Source organism: Mustela lutreola, chromosome X (assembly GCF_030435805.1).
Source record: "Mustela lutreola isolate mMusLut2 chromosome X, mMusLut2.pri, whole genome shotgun sequence".
Taxonomy (NCBI): Eukaryota; Metazoa; Chordata; class Mammalia; order Carnivora; family Mustelidae; genus Mustela; species Mustela lutreola.
Genome location: NC_081308.1, coordinates 13499303 through 13516116, shown reverse-complemented (window position 1 = coordinate 13516116; position 16814 = coordinate 13499303). Strand labels below are relative to the sequence as shown.

Below are 16814 nucleotides of genomic sequence, written 5' to 3'. Positions count from 1 at the left end.
TGCTCGGTACTCTCGGTCTGGTCAGTTCCTGCCTCCCGCAACCCAACCCAAGTCCCCAGCCCTGGAGCCCCAGAGCTCACAGCTAACTGTGCTAGCATCTCTCATGGATGATCAGTCCTACCTTTTCCTGGTGACGCATCTCTTTGCGCTAAAAAACCTGGACCAGGGCCCAAATTCACCAAGAAACTCCCTGATAGCCCCAGATCACACAACTGCTTTCCTCTTCTGACTCCAAAGGCAGCCTGCCATGTCTCCCCGGCCCAGAAGCTGCCATTCTAGAGAGGCCAAGCAGAGGAGCGGCCATGCGACATGAAAGTGAATGAACGGATTACATGGTGTGCCACGGAGCACTAGGGACTCCGGAAGTCGGTGGGAAGGGCCTCGCTGATAAGGGAAGACAAGAGGAGACCCATCGAGGCATCAGAGTCAAGTGAAAAGTAGGAGGACTGTGTTCCAGGCACAGGGAACTGTAGAGGCAAAGGCCCTGAGGCAGGACCTTATGTATTGCTGTGTATTGTGCATGCTTGAGGAGTAACAAGGAGGCAGGGCAGTGGGGATGTGAGGAAGAGAATCGGCACAACCCGGGAGGGGTGCGGGGACCGGGCAGGTGCTGAGCACAGCGGCATCAGTAAAGTGTGGCTAAACAGGATGCAGGGAGGCAGGGCAGTGGCTGGAGGGGGAGTCCCTGTACATACGAGGGGAACAGCAAATGCACTCCCAGGAGGAAAAGAGAAATGGGCGTGTCTAAGAGCAAAGCCAAGCCTTTGGTCTGTGTGAAGCTGAGCACCCACAGAAATGCGTGCCTGGGCTCAGACAGGCTGGCCCGCCTGCTCCCTAAAGGGGTTGCCAAGGGGCTGGCAAGAGCTTGGTCCAAAATGCCCCAGGTTGGAGTCCCTCCCCCGTTCCTCACACGCCCTGTGGCTTCCTGCTCCATGCCCTTGCGACATCCTGCTGGAGGGCGTGCTCTGGCCTTGGGAGCTCAGAAGGGCCAGGGACTCTGCCTCCTCACCCACGGAGGGGGCAGGAAGGACCCTGAGCCCGGCTCCTAGCATCACCTCCTAAACGCACAGCTCGCACTCCATCGCTCGTCTCGTGTCTGCTTCTAGAGGACGCCAACTGGAGACCCTGGCAGAATCCAGGAGCGGCACTCCACCTGCCTGGGTCTCGTTTCCTACATGTGAGAAGGGGACCGTCTACCCGGATTAACCAGGAAGCCGCTTTGCGCTCTAGCCACCGAGGAGTCCCGGAACCTCACCAGGCAGTGCGTGAGGCCATGGCACAGATCTCCCAGCCCCACCGGGAGCACCTGCACCTCCACAGCCCGCCTTGCTCTCCTCTCGGTGAGATGGGCAAAGGCCCACAAGCCCCGGGCACGGGGGCCTCCCTTCCTGCCGGTGGTGGGCTCTGCAGTCCCCCTTCCTGTGGATGTGCTGGGAACAGCTTCCCCTTTGTTCGGCCGCCTGATCCCCATCTGCTCAGCAACTGCCCAAATCCTGTGCAGGCGTCGCGTGCCTCCAGCCTCCCGACGCGACGCGCATTGTCTCTGGGCCATCACCCCAATCCCCCTAAACAAAGGCCCTCAAATCTGAATAAACCCTCTGACATCAGCCTGGCGGGTCAGGACGCTGAGCATGACAGTCCCCAGGCCTGCCTCTTTGAAACCCTTTGGCTCTGCTGACCTTTGTCTCACCCCCTTGTCGCAATGCTCTCCTCTGTCCCCGCCAGGCCAGACCGGACGCTACATTTCCTGGTAGACTTAGCTACTGTGCTGAGCTGACAGGACACCTCCATTTTCTGATGACCCAAATTCATCTTTTTTTTTTTTTTTTTTTTTTTTTTTTTGCTTTATCCTTTTACAGAAATTCCAGAATTTCGGTAGGGTCTGGTTTGTGAAATTGACTTCATTATCAGGGTACCCCCGGACAGGACCCCATGGTGGCTTCCGCCTGGGATGATTTAGGCAGCCTAACGGCTACAAATTCTTCAGTGACACCTCTACTTTTCACTCCCTTTACCTTCTCCTCCTTAGTCAAAGAGAGTCTGTCTCCTTCTAGAGGTAGATTTGCCCAGGTTCAAGCCTGTGATCACAAATACTTCATCATCATTATGCTTGGAATCTCAGTGAAAGATCAAGCCATCCCCTGGTGGTACTTGACAGAGGTCCGCTAGGGGAGTTTGGCTTATGCCAAAGCCTAACAGAACAAGAGAAGGGGTCTAATGTCTGCCGGAAACTTCACTTCAAGGTTGACGCCATGTGCCTGCCTGAAAGATGGAAGCCAAGGCCCCATTTTCTTTCTTCCTTCTTTTGGATGGGTCCTTGTCATGCTTGGACATGACAAGAGTCTTGGCTTTGCTTCCCATCTGGCAAGTCTCTGCTGCTATGTCAATACGTTTTTATGACTCATATTTCACTTTATCTCCATAATTCTATCACCTCATGGAAAATCAAGATAAGAATTCTTCTAAACTTTCATTTCTGGAAAAATTAAGCTCACTACCCACCAAAGAAGCACGGCAGTAGGGTCTTCCAGTGCCTTCTGAGAATGGGAAAAATTTTTCTGCAAAGGAAAGTTCTCAAAGGTTTCACATAGTGAACAAGAACAAACCGTTGATTTGTGTCCAACATGTCAGACAGTGGCTAGGCATGTAACATAATGAGATCAATCTTTGCTTCACAGGAACATATTTTTAGATTTTCTTCAAGAAAAAGCAATTTACTGGGCTCTTTGAACCTTTCTAGAAGACACAGAAAGGAAACTTGTGGTGGCCCCAAATCACTCCAGTGGTAGAACAATAAATGGTTTAGGACTAAATCACAAATCTGACTGTCTAAGACAGAATCAACTTTCCAGAACTTTTCTCCTTCTCTCTTGTTTCATACTGTAGGAGTGGGTCTCTGACAAAGTAGAGATAACCAGAGACACCATTACCCAGGGATAAACCTGCTCTAAGAAAGAACCAATCCTTTCAGAGCACATAAGTGCCTGGTGGGTTCTTGACGAGAAAGTAATCACAGAACGTCAAAGCTACAGAGGACTTCAGAAATGATCTGGTAGCGGTTCCAGACCAGGGACAGTGCTGCCTCTTGAAAGGGATGTTTTCTATTTCACCATGACTAGGGGAAGACCCCTCTCACTTGTTTTAGTGGGCAGGGCCAGAGATGCTACATGACTTGGAATTCCCAGTTCATCTCACAGAAGTGACTGTCTGACCCACACTGCCTAGCCTACCCCAGCCCATGACCGTCATTTTATAGAAGAGGTGCCATCTCAAGAAATGAAGTTAAGTGGGATGCCTGGGTGGTTCAGTGGTTAAGCATCAGCCTTCAGCTCAGCTCACAATCCCAGGGTCCTGGGACAGAGCCCTACATCAGGCTCCCTGCTCAGCTGGAGCCTACTCCTCTCTTTTCTCCCTGCTTGTGCTCTCTCTCACTATCTCTGTCGCTATCAGTCTGTCTGTCTCTCTCTGTCTCTCGCTCAAATAAATAAATAAAATCTTAAAAAAAAAAAAAGAAACAAAGTAAAGTGCCCAAGGCCAGAGGCAATGATGGCGCTGGATTGATAACCCAGGTTTTATATTGTATTTCAGTAAATGAGATCATTACTTTTTTTTTCTTTTTTAGGGACACTCTGAAATGCTGCCTTAGGATGGATTCCTCCCAAAGCTGACCCTGAGACAAAGATTCAAGTGTAAGTAGTGTATCTGGGAAGCATGGGAACAGAGTGAGGAAATGTGACAGGGAGGGGAGGGCGGTCCTAAAGAGAAGGTTATCAAACAGATTCCCGCTGTCGGTGACAGAGGTTTGATTTTGTTGGTAGACTCTGGGGGATACTTTAAAACACAGCTCAGAGTTGTCCCAGCTGAGGGGGAGGAAGCCGGGGTACTGATCACCCAATTTCATTCTTCACTGACTAAAGAATTCCCAGGCCAAGAACTGTAGCTACTGGGAGCAGGACCATGCCTGGGTATACACACCAACTGTGAATGTCAAGTGCACACAGGTGGGCATCGGTAGCATCTATCAGACATACGAAGACCTACACCGAACCGTGAATCCAGTCACTTACTTGGTTCATGAGTAAACAACCTGAGCTTGTAGAAACTGCTTGAAATTATTTTTAAATACTTGCCTTTATGTTTGGAACAGTTTATACCATAAAATTTTGGACCTCCAAAGCAGATTTGGCCCAGGGTCCCTCATGAAGCCATAGGCCCTGGGGAGTTGCCATTTACGGGGCAGCAAGAGGCAGAACTACACTGTCTTTCCCTCTTTGAAGTGGCTGCCGCTTTCCCAGCCCCAGTCCCTAACCTTCAAAACAGGAGAGCCAAAGCAACCCCAAATCCACCAAAGGCCACCAAGGTCTCTAACCACAGTGATTTCTGAGGGTGTGTGCCAGGGAGCAAAGGTAGCTATGGGCCCTGGGGGAGAAGAGCGCAGCGTCACTTCCCAGAAGCCAGTGGGCCAGGCACCACCAGCCACGTTGGCCTCCTCGTAAGCTTCTCTCTTAGGCGGCATTCTCTAACGTTCTGTCGTTGGAACATCCAATTTTCTGCTCCTGAAATCAAGTCATGTTCCCCCATCCTGTGAATTCCTCCCAAATGCCCATCAGCTGCCTGGGCATCATGAGTGTGACCTGGGAAAAATGTTTTAACACGGGGGCAGATGCACACCAGAATGACCTCTCAGACTACAGACTCTGAGAAGCCTTCCTTCCTCCGCAGAGGTGAGAGAAATCGCCATCAAAAGAGGAAAATGGTGAAATAGCACAGTCACAGACTCCCTTAATGTGGCTTTGGAATTCTTTCTGGTAAGTGCTGACAACACTTTTGCTCAGAGAAAATGCATATTAATGGGAAGAAAAGGGAAAGCAACAATTTACTGGACCACAGTGACACACTTTTGTATTGGTGCCATTTCGCCTTCAAAGGGGCCCTGGAATCGGCATTACTTTCAGCCCCATCGTATGGACTACAAAACAAGACTTTAGAGAGGCCCCCGGGGCCTGCCCAAGGTCACAGAAGCCAAGGCGCAGTGTCAGTGACCCTCAGGCCGCCCACCTACCATTCAGTACTCAGAAGTGATGACTCCCAGACTGCTTTAAACAATTTTTTTTTAAAACCTGTAATTTAAAAATAAAAAAACCCAGCAGCCTCATAAAAAAAGGTTGTTGAAAAATATGTAAGGGACTTAGAGTAATAAACCTTCTAACCACATGGACTCCTGCACTTGAGAAAATCCCATATAAAGCCACTACCGGGGACCTTCACGTTTGCAAGCGCTTTGACCCACCCACACTCCTTTCGTGGCAGACACCTGCCAACAACTTCACAGGCTGTTTTGGTGACGGTCGTTGCTCATTATAAAAAATTCCACAGAGGTCTATGGCAGGCACGGCTCTGCAGGCCTGAGACTCATGATCACAACAGATTCGCCACCCCCGCGACGCAGGTGCTGTGCCCAGTGCGGCTCCGGGCATCAGTATCGTTACTCCCCTTTCACAGCTAAGGAAACTGGAATCTCAGCACGGTTCAGACAGCAGCCGCCCTGGCCCAGAGGTGAGTGGTAGGGACAGGGTTTGATCCTGGGTGATCAGTGTGCTTACCCCAGCCCCCAGCTCCAGCCCCAGCCCCCAGGCTGGGCTCTTTCGGACAACGCTGACATTTTCACTGAAGTACCCGAATTGCACCAGGTCCCTGGAGACGGTCTCCAGAAGCTGCCTCGTGGTGTGGTGCCGTCTCAACCTCTCTGAAAGGCAGGGTGAGGGGGAGCCGTGGAAAGCAGGCTGCTGGTGCCAACGGCTGCCCGCCTGCCTGCCGCACCCCTACTGAGTCCTCCCTCCCCCTAAGTCAACTCTCCAGGGACCCGCTGTGTGCCGCCTGTCCCCTCAAGGGCAGAAACCGCATCATTCATCTCTGTTTCCTAGGGCTGCAGCGTGGTGGTGGTGGGGGGGGGGATCATGGGGCTGAAGCAGTGTGCCTGGATGGATTGATTAATTTACATAGAGATGGCTTCCGCTTTGTCCTAATTAAAGCCAGAGCAAAGAAGCCTTCCTGACCTCAAGGGCTGATTCATGCTACCAATTACAGAGACATTCAGAGCTGAATTCTTATATATTTACGACAGTTTTGAAAAGGCAATTGTTAGAGGTTTGGAAGGGAGTCTGGTTTTTGTTTCCCAGTATCGTATTTTAAGAGACACCCCCCCCCCCAATTCCCTACACTCCCTAAAAGAGGCAGACAACGCGCATAGGGCGCGCCCGGTGTGTGACGCCAGGGGGCTCATCAGCAAATAGTTACAGGGTGCATTCTAGATGCCCGCCCCTGATGACACAGGGATCAACACAAATGAATCGGGTCCCTGCTCTGCGGAACTCCCAGTCCAGGAGTAGAGACACGTATCAATTCCACCACTATAATTTGAATGTAGAAGTGCGAAGGGCCAAAAGCACGGCAAGGAGGAGAAAAGCGGATCTCTAACACAGGAGTCTCACCAGTTAGGGAGGGGGCAGAACAGCCGGCCCCCAGGAAGCGTGAGGCATCATCTGAAGGCACTCATCAGCTCTAGTGGGGAGGGCATTCAGCAGGTGCGGAAGCCCTGTGGGGAGCAGACAGTGGCCTGTGTGGTTGGAGCAGAGCACAGAGCAGTTGAGGGCGGCAGGGGGACGACGGAGCAGGCCCACGCACAGCATCCCCAGGGCCAAGCTCAGGACTATAGGCTGAGATGGATAGCTTACATCCCCCTTTCACAGATGAGGAGAGAGGCACAGAGAGGTCAAGCAGTCTGCCTGAAGTTAAGCGGCAGAGCTGGGTTTCCAACTCAAACAGTCTGGTTTCAGAGTGAGGTGTGAAGAGGCCCACGCTCTGTAACATGTCAGGTGACCCCACAAAGGCCTTGCTACCAGAGTGTAAGTTGCTTTTGGGGGCAAAGCTCTGGAGAAGGACTTGATTAGTCTAAGCCAATTATCAGCCATTGAAAGGGCTGAAGTTATGGTGGGAAAGGAGAGGGTGTGATGGAGGGTGGAGACAAGGGGACAGGGAGGGGGAGCCACGCGTGGGTGGGGGGGAGACAGGAAGTCAGAGCTGCTGGAGGGACTGGGGATCTCAACTTGAGGTCCTAGCCCCTCCACCATCACCAGGGACCTCATTAGAAACTGCAGATTCTCCGATGCTGTATCATAGAGGCGAAATCGGCCCAGAGAGTAGAACTTAAATATTCTCACCAAAAAAAAAAGGTAATATGTGAGATGACGGGCATGTTCATTTACTCAACGGTAGAAATCTTTTCACACTGCACATGGCTATCAAATCATCCAGGCGTGCACTTTAAATACATGACAATTTCATTTGTCACTTATACCTCAGCGAAGCTGAAAGCAAAGAATGAATGAGTGCACCTTCTCTGGCTTCGCCTGGACCATACTCCAAGGAGCGAGCGTCCAAGGGGTCAAGGGACCATCCATCTCGCTGGTGACAGACAAGCACTCGACAGAAGGCCAGACCGTTAGCTCTCCAGAAACCTGAAAAATGTCAAGCTCCTTAAGTAAACTTCTTCCAGACAAAGCCCCGCACAGGCCCCTCACTCAGCAGGGCTGCAAACCTAGTGGGCAGATAACCATCAACCACTCCATCCAACAGCCAGAGACCACTGAGCATGATCCACAAAAGTCACTTTCAAGTTCTCCTCAAGCTGTTTTTAAATCTTAGCTCTTCCGGGGCACCTGGGTGGCTCAGTGGGCTGAGCATCGAAGTCCTGACTTCAGCTCAGGTCGCGATCTCAGGTCCTGGGATCGAGCCCGCGTTGGGCTCCACACTCAGCATGGAGTCTGCTTGGGATTCTGTTTCTCCCTCCCTGTCAGCCCCTCCCCACCACCTAGCTCACGCTCTCAGTCAATCAAATCTTTTTTTCAAAATTTTCAATTATTAGCTCCTTTAAGAGGGGAGTCACTGCATGGCATCTTTGTTCTTTCCTCTCTGTGTCCCAGAAATAGATCCCAGCTGCCACCAAAGAGCCAAGGGCCACAAAGCAGCATACCCGTCTGGGGGGTCGCAAGCACAGTTAAAGGCACAGGTCAACAGGGGATACCCAAGGGGGAAACAAACAAGCAACAAGAACAAACAAACAGAATGCCCTTGGCTTTTAGCCAACATCCGGTCCTATGGGCTCTGGACCATACCAGCACCTCCTCGACGTGAAATCCCAGGCCAACAGAAAACCCAGACGTTCTCTCCTGGAACGAATCAAATCCTGATGAGAACGCCCTCCTCATGTTTTCTAAGAGCTACTGTGAGCTGAGGCTTGTTTTTTTTTTTTTTTTCTTCTAAAGGCAAATGTGCAAAGTGGCAAGAATTGAATAAATAATTCAAAGACTTTGAGCTGGAATCTGTGTGGACTCTGGGCAGCTCAGGCTCATTTCTGTTTTACGCTGCTTGTCTGCACTGGGAATGTGGAGGGAGCGAATTTTTTCCCCTAGAAAACCAGCACGTCAGCTCTCTTTGCCGGCTCGGGACGCAAAAGGCAGTGCAGCGTTAGCCAAACCTGAGCCAAATGAAGCTCACGCGCTCCTAGGCAGGGTCAAGTCAGGCACCGCAAGTGACACTTCCTTGTCCCCCCACGGCCTGGCATGTCTCTTGTGATGGCTCTTCTTGGGTGTGCCTGTGTTTTCCTGTGTTTCAGAGGCGTGCAACATGTTGACTCCTCACGAGCGATTTCCAGCTCTCTGATACATAATAAAAGCATCCATTTTCAGCTAAATCAGGCCTTCTGTTCCGAGTGTTTTCCCTAGAAAATACGGCATCTCCTAATTAAATAACTCACCGGGCAGCAGGAAGGGGTGATGTGGAAATTAGAGCAGCATTCCGGCTTACGCTGCATCCTTCCTGACAAGCAGCCCACAGTGGCTGACGGCTTCAGAGAATCAAGCTGTCTTACCTTTCTGAAGAAAGACGGAGGGGTGAGTGCGATGGAAGAACCCCAGTGGGGGTTCGTAAAGAACGTCTGGTCAGGGCGGGGTGAGGCGGTAGGGTGGGCAGCAAAGTCTTTATTACCGCAGGGGAGGGGAGGGGCCAGCGGTGAGAGGGTCATGGCAAGCCAAGGGGAAGACACAGGGATAGGGAAAGGGGCACAGGGAGAAGAGAATCTGGGGGGTGATAGGTGAGGCCTTTGGGAGACCTCCCTCAGGCCAGGCCCTTCCCTAGGAAGATGCAGACAAGGCCAAAGTCCTTGTTCTCCCGGCTCTAGAAACTGGTTCCCCTCAGGATCTTGGGTGGCTCTCAAGATGTCTCAGTCTACTGCAGGAAGGCGCGGTGAAAACGGGCGGACTGTAAAGGGGGACTCTATCTCCCATAATCCCATCAGCTGGAGGGAACCGGCAACCAGAAGCACACTGGGCGTGGAGAGAGCCTGGCAGCTTGAGAGGGTGCACAAGTCCAAGCCGCCAGCATCTCTCTCTTGGATTGTTGCAATGCCCTCCCCACAACCGACTCCCCACCTCGGTCCTGGCCCCTCAGTGTCTAGTCTCCACATGGCCCCACAGTGCCCCTGTTAGGATGTACGGCAGGCATGGCAGTGCCCAGAGGCCGGTGATATGGTTTGTCCCCAGAGCCCCTCGCCTTTCCTCTGTCTTCTGCATTTGGACCCTCATTCACTTCTCTGCAGCCCCATCAGCCTCCTTGTTGCTCCTGAACTGCCAAGCATGGTCCCACCTTGGGGCCTTTGCCCCAACTCTTGTGGCTTCTAGAATGTTCTTCTGCAGAGAGCCATGTAGCACTGGCTCCTCTCCCTCGTCAGGTCTCTGCTCAAATGTCACCTCCTCTGAGAGGCCTTTTACCCCTCCCCATGACATTCTATCTCTGTACCCAGCTTCATCTGTCTCTGCCCAGCACCCACTACCCGTCATCGTCTTTTCTGTACTGTGTGTTGCTCCCCGCTAGAATGTCAACTACAGCGGGGCAGAGGGACGGATGACTGCGGACACCGCCACCTCTGCAGTGCCCACAACCACGCCTTACGTGCCCCAGGCACTCAACAGTTGTAGCTCCGTGTTTAATGACATGATCTTAGAACAGAAGAAGCAGCAAGAGCCAGAAGGAGGCACCTTGAGAATGGCCATCTCACAGACAGTATTCCCGCAGGGCCAGCACCAGGAAAAGCACGACTCTGGAAGGATGGGTGAACTGCTCGAGGTCTCAGTTCCAACGCCTCCTAGGTAGACACCGGCCAACCCACCACCCCTACCGGGCATCACTCAGCTGTCCGTCTGGTGTTGGTCAGTGTGCACTGTGCTTATGAAAAAGGAGGGTGGCCCAGGGATGTCTAACTTGCCCAAATGACAGATCTGGAACCTTCTGAGGAGACCACATGTTTATAAATATTTGAGAAATGGGGCATTTCCAGTGTAACATATATTCATAGGGGTTGCCTTGAAGTGTGGGTGTTTGAAGAAGGGGTGAGTTAGTCAGCACCCTCAGAGTAAACTACTCCTCTAGAAGAGTCAGAGCTTAGCCGTGAAGCTTCCCATGGGCAAAGCCAGCAACAGATGCCAGCAAAGCCACCCACACCCGGGGCCAACTCTTCGGGCCAACGTGGCGCCCCCACTCCTCATAGGTACTCGGAGACCTGGGGGTCAGTCACACTCTTAAGGACAAAGTCTCTCCGTCTGTGGGTCTTAACTATTGAAAGGCAGGGATGGTGCAACCAATACTGGATGGGACCTGAGAACAGTCCTCCCCAGAAAGGAGGGGACGGAGGAGCCACACCGGAAGTGAGGGCAGAATCAGCCCCAGCTGAGAACCATGGCCCGAGACAAAAACCACAGAAAACCAGAGGGAACAGCCTAACAAGTCACCAGGCGCCCCATTCATTTAGGGGTGGGGTGGGAAAAGGAAAGAGAAGAAAGGAAGGAAAATGGCGACACAAGAGCAGAGACTTCGGCCAAGAATTCAAGCACGAGTTCCACCGGCAGATAAGACCAGGGGGGTGAGTCTTCCCACCCAAGAGCTCACCAAGCCCGTGGGCCGCTTTGAAGGTAGCAGCGAGCCAAGCCGGCCAAGGGGCAGAGAAGCCTCATAAAATGGGAGTGTCCCGAGGCTCTGCAGTTTATCTTATCTCCCTCACTTTACAGATTCAAAGCAGTAAAAACTCCCTCCACATGCCACCCCTGAACGTTCCTTTCTTTCAACTTAAAGACTAACAAAACTTTGTGTCAACACAGAGGAGCCTGAAGTGATTAAAGCAGAAGGGAGCACTCCCTCTACTGTGTCTGCTTTTAATCCTCAGAGAATTTTTCTTCTAGACACACATACAAACAGCTTGGGAGCTGTTTATGCGAACTGCAGAGGGGTGTGGGCAGGGAAGGGGGCGGGAGCTGCTAAGAGAAGGCCAGAGAATGGGGAAACAGAGGCAAACACCCGGAGGCAGGGGAAGCCTTCCATCCCCGCACCGCCCCCCCACCCCCCCACCCCGCCCCCACCCCCGCTGGGGTCAAGAGCAAGCAGAATTCAAGGCTGTGGGTGGACTGCTCCCCCAGGGGGCCTGGAAGGGGCAGACACAGCGAAGCAGGCAGGGCCACCCCCCCCCTCCCTTCAACATTCAGGAGCCAAATCAGTCACTGGAAAGTTAAGTGCTGCCTTTATCATATAACAAAGGGCACTGGAGAGTGCCTCCAAGGCTGCCCTGCACTTAATAAAGGCGAACTAAATAAACAAAGAGAAAGTCTTGAGAAAATAAAAGTCTTCACACCTGGGTACCCTCTTTATTGCCGACTCCACTTTTAGCAATAACCCACCAAGCTCTGACCTTACGTCCAACATGAGCCAAACCCAGGGAACTGGTCAGAGAAGGTCAAACTGGACCCAACTTCCAGCCTCTGGTCCCTGAGGGGGAATATGACGGGCATGTCTGCCTGGCACTTAGACCCTCTTTTCAACTTCTTTGACCCATGTTGTGACTGTCTCCAAAGCTTGGTTCCCTGGACTGTTGAATTCATCCTCAACAGGCATTATTTCTAAGCAAGGCCAAGGACTTCAGGAGACATACCCACTCAGGGTAATCGTAACAATAGTTCGTTGTGCTTTATGTGGATTAACTCATTAAATCCAAAGCTGAAGTGTTGTTGTTTTTAATAACTTCCACAATTATAAATTATCTGTATCAAATTTTCCTCCTCCCTGTCAATAAGGGCCAGTCACATATTTAGGGTTTCTGCACTAGATTATGAAAATGGCCCCCATCACCCCCCTTTTGTATCCCCACCTCTTTGCTATGAGACCTTGCCCTCCCCTCCAGAGACAGAGTCCAGTTGCTTCCACGGCCTGGGATCTAGGCTTGGTCATGGGACTTGCTTTGGCCCATATGCTGCAGAAGTGGCCTCGTGTGAGTTCTACACCTGGGTCTCCTGCTCCTAATGCACAGGCTCGGCATTCCATGACCACCGCGGGACCCGGTCCTGGCTAGCACGCGGCATGGGAGAGAGCTCCTCTAGAAGAAATCCCCCGGAAGAGGCCAAGCCAGATCAGCCAGTCCCCAGCTGACCTGCCAGTTCACTGCAGACCTGAGCCAGAGCCCAGGAAAGATGGGAGCGGGGTGAGCTCAACCACAGACTAGATCCGTGTGTGTTGTTGTCAGCCCTAAGGGCTGGGGTGGCTCGCTCCCCGGCAAGGCTGTACCATTCAGAGCACTGGCGGCTCCCTTTCACCTTGGGATTGTCCAAGAGGGAGTTAGCCTCTGCAGGGTTTTTGAAAGTTACTCAACTACAAACCTACTCTCTTTCCCTTTTCTCTCCTCTCTGGGTGTGCATCCAGGCACATTCCAAGAAGCACACACACGCAGGGAAAGACCATTCCAGATCACACATCACAGGGGTAACTAGCATTTGTTCATTTGTAGGTTTTATGGAAAACAGCTGCTTTTCCTTCATGTCCACTTACAGTTTTCACTGCTGTTCTGAAAACAGTTACCTTAATGGGACCTGTAACAACCAGTGTTATAATAACATATGAGAGCCGCGAAACCTGCGGTTCCCTTGGTCCTACTGTGGGCCAGAGAGAACATACTTGAAAAGACTCAAACCAAGACCAAGAACGTAATATTTCAGCCCCAGTAAAGAAGCAATCAGAGGGTCTCCCAAAGAAACCCCTTCCGGAAATAGCAGTCAATGGCTGTAAGAACTAGACCAAAACAAAGTGGCTAGAAACTGGTTACAGATTCATTTTGAATCAGATCAACAGATAACCAAGATTCCAAGCAATACCGTTCTCTGCTTCACTACCACCACCACAATCCACGCCCCCTACACAAACAGCTCCTACACAAGCATTTTGAAACATTTCTGGAAATTCATGTTTTACTTAATTCATCTGCTTCCAATAGTTCATTTGCCCTTTGAGTCCAACCATCCTCCTCAGGGTTCAAATGGTGTCTCTAATTTGCCCCCCTCCTCTGGAGCAGGGGTCAGATGGAGAGAAGACATTAATACTCTCAGCATGATCAGCTTTCTGTCGATCAACACTGTGTAAAAGACCAAGGTGTGATTTTTCCAGCAGACGCCACAAAAACAAATTATAACACATGTGATCAAAATCCCACCTCTTTTTGGTAAAGCGTGTCAAAGGTTATTCCAACTTATACAGTGACATATGTCCATCATTTCTCAGTAAACCTGGGGATGGGGGAACGTTGCTCAAAAGTCATCCAGTCAGGGTGCAATATGTATTTCCAAAATGAGTTACGATGAGTTACAACGTGCAATATGTATTTCCAAAATGAGTTACGAGGTGTGTCAAAGCCCACACCCAACAGCGCAGGACAGTTTGGCAAGAGCTGACTAGGGGTCCAAGTTGCATATCGGGACCCTTCCTCCCTGTGAGTTCATCTACCAACCTCAGCAGGGGGGATATGCCTTACCACCCAATCACAGGCTATTTTGGACTCACAAATATGGAAGGGATGATGGATGCAACCATGAAAGTAACCATTATCCAAGTGAGAATCTTCTGTGAGTGCTAAAACTAGGTTGGGAGAGTCTGCTAAGGAAGAAGACATGTACATAATATCAAATTTACCTGTTCATTACCAAAGGAAAAAGGGTGACCACACAGAGACCACCTTAAGCAAGGGATCAAAGCTGACATCTCCAATAGGGGGGAAAATGGAATTCTATGCTTCCTGATAAGGCCCCCAGAGAAAGACAAATCCTTATGCTAACTTAAATAGTATTCCCACCGAGGAAACATAGAGCTGAATCAAAACATGAGGAACCAACAGAGACACCAAAATTAAGGGACATTCTATAGCTGGCCAGCATTCTTCAACAATGCCAAGGTCATAAAAGACAAAGGAAGACTTTTAAAACTGTTCTGGATTAAAAGAAACTACAGAAACAAGACACTTGAAAGCGGTGTGGGATTCAGGGCTCGCTTGTGAATCGTAATGAAATTGTCGCAAAGGGAATTACTGGAACAAAACTGGAATATGGACGATGTCTTCGAGAAAAGTCTTAAATCAATATGACATTTCCTGAATTTGATATCATTTGATATCTGTTTGTAGCCATGTAAGGGAATATTCTCGTTGTTAGAAAATACAAAGGGTAGAGGGAGTTTGGTGCCCATGGCTTACCTGCAAATTGTTCAGGAAAAAATTTATATATATATATATGCGTACACATGTGTGTACTGCGCATGCATGTGGAGAAAGAGGAAAGACATAAAACAAATGAATGCAGGAGTTCTTTGTGTCACTTGGGCCACTTTCCGGTATGTTTGGATTATCTCAAAATAAAACTCACCGAAGCAGAGGTTCACTCGTCAGGGGGCCTGGCAAGGCCAGACCCAGAGAGGGGTTGGTCGGGGAGCACACCCCCTCTCCAGCTACCTTCTGCAGCACTGTCTGCAGCCTTCCCCCGGAAAGGACCCCCTCTTAGCCTCTTCTGAGATGGAGCTTTTGTGACCACAGGCCCCTGGCACTCTGGGACAGTGTGTGTCTTGCAAATCAGGAAACTGAAACCACTCCAGGCCACAGTTCAAGTCTATTTGAACATTTTCTTCCTGTGGGTTTTCGTTTTCCACTGTGGTGGTTGGAGGGTATCTAGTTCCTTTGCTGGCTCCGTCATGAGAGAGACCAGACTATGCTTCTGCTGAGGCACGAGAGGGCCCGGGGAGCCAACAGAGACACGGGCAGGAAGTCATGGGTTCCAAGATGATCCCTTGGGGTGTGGGACGCTACCCTGTCTCCACCGTCTTCTCCCTTTTGTGGAAAGACCTGCTGAGGTGCTTGCATCTGGACCGTTGGGGCCTTCGGGTATGTCTCAGGGCTGAGCTCTGGGCCCCGAGCCCTCAGCTCTGCTCAGTGGCCATAAGCAATCCTGCTGTGGGGGCCCTGCCCTCTCTGGGTGCGGTGGGCTCTGGAAGGCCATTCCTGGCAGGAGCACCGGGTCTCTGTCCCTCGAGTGCCACCCGCTGCTAAATGTCCTACTTGCTGTTGTACCTGCCCAGTCACATGACTGAGTTGCTAACCTCAGTTTCCTTCCCGGCACTCCCGTATTCTAGAATCCTGCTGGACCCTAAGACTCAGCCCTAAGACTGCGGCCTGCTGTTCTCCCTACTCACCAGATCCCACCTCTCTGCCTACTCGCCACACCCACAGCTCTCACACCTGGCGACAGAACCATCCTGCCAAAGGCCAGGGACAACTCCTCAAAGGGCGGTCACCAATGTGCGTTCTCCTGGCTAGAGTCTCCCCTAGCAGCTCCTTTCCCAACAAGTGCCGGCTGACGTAACCCCAGAGATGGGCTCTGACAGTGGGAGCCACTCTCCAGCTCAAACCTGCCTTCCAGATGTGAGCAGACAGACTGGGGGGGGGGGGTGCAGTGTCCATGCTAACTTGTAGGGGGGGGCGGGGCGGGGAGCACATCAGTTTCCCAAACGCAGCTACTGGGCCAGAGCCACTGGATTCTCACGTAACTTTGAGAGGAATTGTTTTAAGAAAAGGAAAGAAAGATGAGGGGACAGTGTCACCTGACGGCCGACAGCCAAAGCCAGAAGTTAACATCTGGGCCCCTGAGGCAACAAACAAACGCTTCGCTTCTTGCTTCTCGAAGAAAGGCTCCCTGCTACCGCCCTGCTCCCCTCCGCTCGGGAGTCCGGCCTGATCAGAAATGCAGTCCAGGTTTTCCAGAAGGCAGCACCAGGAACTCCAGAAGATCTGCCACACCCTGGCTGTGCAGCCCTGAAAGCTGGGCCACCGAGGGGTCCAGGCCGCTTCTGAGAGGTTTCCAGCCTCTATTTGAGGGAATGTGCCAGAGCCGCCACAGGGGGAATGGTGGGCCTGGCACAGAGCCTCCCTCCCACCCCCAAATGGGTTTTTTCAGAGGCCACGGCACCCAGCAGGCCACACCGTCCTGAAAAAGCCAAGGCCAGAACACACCCCAGGCGGCTCCCCCCACGGCCCACACACCCAACAGGACAGTCGGTGCCTGGAGGGGCGGCTGCATTTCTCTGAGGCCACACATGAGGCCTAACATGAGGGCTTGCTCCAGTCGACATGAAGCATCTGGAAGGATGACCTTAAAATGCCATAGAGAATAGCGGACGCCACCTTCCGAGTGGCCCCAGGCCCATCCCATCGTCCCCCAGCCCCACCCCAGCTCCAAGGCTGGGCCTCCCTCCACGGCCCCCCAGGGAGCAGAGGACGAGGTGTCCTGCCTTTGATGAAACTGGGTTATGGGCTGAGCATGTAGGCTGCTTCCTCTGCCAAACCAAAACGCAGCGGCGAAGCAGTTATCCAGAGGTCTGGAGCTACACCCACATTTGTCAAGGTC

The 16814-nt window shown here is 51.7% G+C and overlaps 1 protein-coding gene and 1 long non-coding RNA gene across 2 annotated transcripts in view; one reads left to right on the top strand and one right to left on the bottom strand.

The window, feature by feature from the left end:
• The window catches only part of NHS (NHS actin remodeling regulator), a 335827-nt gene that overhangs the window by 187357 nt on the left and 131656 nt on the right, over positions 1–16814 (bottom strand). The gene's annotated exons all lie outside the window — the stretch shown is intronic.
• Positions 975–5012, top strand: LOC131822071 (uncharacterized). Its single transcript, XR_009350084.1, has 3 exons — positions 975–1340; positions 3623–3689; positions 4723–5012. It is a non-coding gene; the product is annotated as an uncharacterized LOC131822071 (long non-coding RNA).